The sequence below is a fragment of the Battus philenor genome, unplaced genomic scaffold (assembly GCF_028537555.1).
Source record: "Battus philenor isolate CCGP_79_NKW_IND1 unplaced genomic scaffold, ilBatPhil1.0.hap1 SCAF_55, whole genome shotgun sequence".
In the NCBI taxonomy this organism is placed as follows: domain Eukaryota; kingdom Metazoa; phylum Arthropoda; class Insecta; order Lepidoptera; family Papilionidae; genus Battus; species Battus philenor.
The window spans coordinates 2,501-7,500 of record NW_027181721.1 but is presented as its reverse complement, the minus strand read 5'-3'; the positions used below and the strand labels follow the sequence as shown (position 1 = coordinate 7,500).

Sequence of the window (5,000 nt, the reverse complement as noted above, 5' to 3'; positions counted from 1 at the left end):
ACGCGAACGCATCGGCGGCTGGCTACGCGCAATCCGCGATCGGGTCGAACGATGATGATGATGATGATGATGATGATGATGATGATGATGATGATGATGATGACGACGACGATGACATCGAGATCAGGGTCAGATATAGATATGTAGATCGGTGGTATGCAATCGATACGCGAACGCTCTATAGCGCTACGCGGAGACGCATACAGTCGTTCCCGCATATACATGGGACTGGCGCGAGACGCGCCGGTCGGCCGAATCGAGTTCTCTCCGATGCTCTTCTGTTTTGTTTTGTTTGTTGGTGGTTGTGGAGTGTGGAGTGTGTTTTTTTGGTTGGTGGGGTGTGTGTGTGTGTGGTGGTGGTGTTAGTTTGTTTGCGGAGATTGCGTTTTTTTTAGATTTAGTTTTTTTTTTTTTTTTTATAAAAAAAAAAAAAAATTTAAAAATTATTCTTAGAAAACGCGCGCGAATCGAACAAAACTAATAACACCGATACACAAACAACGCGCGCCACCAACGAGAACGCCCGAAACTGAAACTTCTATAACCGACAAACGCACGAACGACACAGCGGCGGCGGAGGAGGGAAGAAAAAGGGGATCATCTCCCCACAACAACACACCGTAAACTGTGTCGGACGACGTCTCCGTTATGTAAGAGCGGAAGGCGTAAGAGAACGTCTCGTTTAATTAACGCGAACGGCGTTGGGCTCCCGAGTCGACTTCGGGGCGGCCCTTAACGCATCGCATCAACGAGCTCGTCGCGCGCTAGTCGCGCGACGGTCGATCATGATATATAAATCAAGGATTTCGGATCTCTCTAAAACCGGGCTGGAAATCGGTCATTGTTCGTTTTGCGAAACGATATTTTATAAAAGTGAAGATTTGTATGTGTCTCGTCAAAGAACGTTCCGATGAATCGGACGCGATGCCGCGTCCAAAGTAAATCTGGACGAACGCGAGGCGAGTGTTGAGATATACATTTTCCTCCGTGAACAGATAGAAAAACGAATTCATTTTGTTGTTGCGGTGTGGTGTTGTGTGTGTATTGTAATAAATACGCACGCACGCACGCACGCAAAAAGCTACCTAGGCACCGGCGCGTCACGGCGTTTCGAACGTCCGACGCGTCGCTTGTCACACGTCTATCATATCATCATCACCCTCATATCTCTCGTATGTGCGGTGTTGGTGTGTGTTAGCTCTACTAGCTAGCTCCCTGGTTGATCCTGCCAGTAGTTATATGCTTGTCTCAAAGATTAAGCCATGCATGTCTCAGTGCAAGCCGTATTAAGGCGATACCGCGAATGGCTCAATATATCAGTTTTGGTTCCTTAGATCTTACCTCGGTTACTTGGATAACTGTGGTAATTCTAGAGCTAATACATGCAATCAGAACTCTGACCAGTGATGGGATGAGTGCTTTTATTAGATCAAAACCAATCGACGGAGGGCCTCGCGTCCGAAGTCGTTAATTTTGATGAATCTGGATAACTTTTGCCGATCGCATGGTCCAGCACCGGCGACGCATCTTTCAAATGTCTGCCTTATCAACTTTCGATGGTAGTTTCTGCGACTACCATGGTTGTCACGGGTAACGGGGAATCAGGGTTCGATTCCGGAGAGGGAGCCTGAGAAACGGCTACCACATCCAAGGAAGGCAGCAGGCGCGCAAATTACCCACTCCCGGCACGGGGAGGTAGTGACGAAAAATAACGATACGGGACTCTTACGAGGCCTCGTAATCGGAATGAGTACACTTTAAATATTTTAACGAGGAACAATTGGAGGGCAAGTCTGGTGCCAGCAGCCGCGGTAACTCCAGCTCCAATAGCGTATACTAAAATTGTTGCGGTTAAAAAGCTCGTAGTTGCATTTGTGCGCCGCGCTGTCGGTGCACCGCATCCGCGGTGATACTGACACGTCTGCGGAGCATATCGTCGGTGAGCCGTCGGTAAAACGGCGGTTCAATATCAAAATCCTATCGCGGTGCTCTTCGGTGAGTGTCGAGATGGGCCGACAATTTTACTTTGAACAAATTAGAGTGCTCAAAGCGGGCTCAAAATGCTGCTTGAATATTTCGTGCATGGAATAATAGAATATGATCTCGGTTCTATTTTGTTGGTTTTCAGAACTCCGAGGTAATGATTAATAGGGATAACTGGGGGCATTCGTATTGCGACGTTAGAGGTGAAATTCTTGGATCGTCGCAAGACGAACATCAGCGAAAGCATTTGCCAAAGGTGTTTTCATCAATCAAGAACGAAAGTTAGAGGTTCGAAGGCGATTAGATACCGCCCTAGTTCTAACCGTAAATATGTCATCTAGCGATCCGCCGACGTTACTACGATGGCTCGGCGGGCAGCTTCCGGGAAACCAAAGATTTTGGACTCCGGGGGGAGTATGGTTGCAAAGCTGAAACTTAAAGGAATTGACGGAAGGGCACCACCAGGAGTGGAGCCTGCGGCTTAATTTGACTCAACACGGGAAATCTCACCAGGCCCGGACACCGGAAGGATTGACAGATTAACAGCTCTTTCTTGATTCGGTGGGTGGTGGTGCATGGCCGTTCTTAGTTGGTGGAGCGATTTGTCTGGTTAATTCCGGTAACGAACGAGACTCTAGCCTGCTAAATAGGCGTCGTCATTTAGGTGTGCGCCGCTCCGGTGGCGCAACTCACTGGCGACGTATTAAAATTCTTCTTAGAGGGACCGGCGGCTTCGAGCCGCACGAGATTGAGCAATAACAGGTCTGTGATGCCCTTAGATGTCCTGGGCCGCACGCGCGCTACACTGAAGGAATCAGCATGTTCTCCCTGGCCTAGAGGCCCGGGCAACCCGTTGAAACTCCTTCGTGCTGGGGATTGGGGTTTGCAATTATCCCCCATAAACGAGGAATTCCTAGTAAGCGCGAGTCATAAGCTCGCGTTGATTACGTCCCTGCCCTTTGTACACACCGCCCGTCGCTACTACCGATTGAATGATTTAGTGAGGTCTTCGGACCGACACGCGGTGGCTTCACGGCCGTCGGCGTTGCTGGGAAGTTGACCAAACTTGATCATTTAGAGGAAGTAAAAGTCGTAACAAGGTTTCCGTAGGGGAACCTGCGGAAGGATCATTAACGTGTGTGTATGTGTGCGAGACGCGTGATATGTTCACGAACGTTGTTGCGCCGCTGTTGCTGTTGCTGTTGTTGCTGTTGCGACGACGACGACGACGACGACGACGACGACTTCGTACATACCGTGTTTACACATATATATATGTAATACATCCATAATGATATATATATACGACATATATACATATATATGTACGTACGCGCGCGCGCTGCTGTTCGTATCTAATGCGGACGAGCGCGCGCGCGTGTGCGTGCGTGTGTGTGTGCGTGTTTGTATATATGTATAAAAAATAAAATGTGAAATAATTGTCTCTAGCGTCTATTACGCCTAACGGCGCAGCGGCGACGGCGCCGTGGCGGTGGCCGGTGGCGGTGGTGGCATTCGTCGAAAGTGCTACCGCCGCCGCTGCCTCCGCCGCCGTCGAAGCGGCCGGGTGGCGGAAAAACGCCGAGAGACGAGCGCCGACCGGGGCATACCAAACGGAGCGTTCGAAGCGGTGAAAATCCCCACTGCCTAGCTCAGGCCCTTTATTGTCGGTTGGCGCTATACAAAACGAAATTTAAGCGGTTAGAAAGATGACAATGTCGTGCGTCACGCCAGCTCGTTGGGGGGTGCGCGGGTCGTCGTCGTTCATCATTCTAAAGGATTCGCGTCGGGGCGTTAAGCTTTTTCGGTGCCGTTTCTTTATGAACGCCTCGGCGCACATGAATTCGACCAACTTTCGACGTTAATACATAAAAACGGACAATCAAGTGGCCGACGGCGAGAGCCGTAGGCCGCTACCGTAAGTAATAACAACATTAAGAAAAAACCATTACCCTGGACGGTGGATCACTTGGCTCGCGGGTCGATGAAGAACGCAGTTAACTGCGCGTCATAGTGTGAACTGCAGGACACATTTGAACATCGACATTTCGAACGCACATTGCGGTCCGTGGAGAAATATCCAGGACCACTCCTGTCTGAGGGCCGGCTGTTAAAATATAAAAACCACACTGTTCGGTGTAGAACGCGCGCTACGTGCGCTCGCGCCGGTCGATGCGCGCGGCGGTGACGCGCGACGCGGCGGCGGCGGGTTGGTGGGGGGTGATGAACGAGCTCGCGGACGGTGCGATGGGACGATCTCTAATAAGAGTCTCTCGTCCGCGCCGCCGCGGCTCTCACTCTCTCTCTCTCTCACTATCCGCCGTCGCTGTCGTCGCGCTGCCGCTGCCGCACTACCGCGCGCGGGCGAGCGGGCGCGCGCTCTTTCGAACAATTGACGGTTTCCGTTGAACGTTCTTCGCGACGGACGACGGACGGCGGGGTGCTGCACCCCTCACGTCCGCGTACGCGCGGAGCGCGTTTACGGTCCGTTTAAATATATCGAATTGTATTGAATATGAAACGAGTGTGAAAAGATTACACGCATCGCTAAGACGCGAGTCTTCGTAGTGCGGTCTTCGTCCGAGCTCATCGGTTCGTGTATACGATATAATAAAATATATCGGAAGCACAGACGACGCGTCTCCGACGGATGCGACCGGCAGGCGGTGAATGTTTTCTTGCGCGGCAAGCGTAACGCACACACAAACATATGTAAGTAAACATTACGTGATGTTCATGTGCGCGCGCGCCTAGCCCGATGCGAGAGAGTTCACCGCTCGTCGTCGCTACGCATCCGTATTATGTCGGTGATACGCGTCGTCGTTCCAGTGCGAACGTTATATTATCGTATCGATACGGACCGATACCGAAAGGGCCGGACGATCGATCGCTAACGAAAAGTACTCGCGCTCGCGTATGCGTGTCGAGATTTTCGTTTACGCTCGTATCATCATAATCATCATCGTCATCGTCGTCGTTCATCGCGCAACGCGTGTTGTGTGTGCAGCGTTGCGTTG

The 5,000-nt window shown here is 51.1% G+C and overlaps 2 non-coding genes across 2 annotated transcripts; both read left to right on the top strand.

Annotated features, from left to right (window-relative positions):
* The first annotated feature begins 1,212 nt into the window (after positions 1-1,212).
* Positions 1,213-3,116, top strand: LOC137930050 (small subunit ribosomal RNA). Its single transcript, XR_011108865.1, has one exon. It is a non-coding gene; the product is annotated as a small subunit ribosomal RNA (ribosomal RNA).
* An 816-nt stretch (positions 3,117-3,932) lies between these two features.
* LOC137930048 (5.8S ribosomal RNA) lies at positions 3,933-4,089 on the top strand. The gene has a single exon (XR_011108863.1). It is a non-coding gene; the product is annotated as a 5.8S ribosomal RNA (ribosomal RNA).
* The last annotated feature ends 911 nt before the right edge of the window (positions 4,090-5,000 follow it).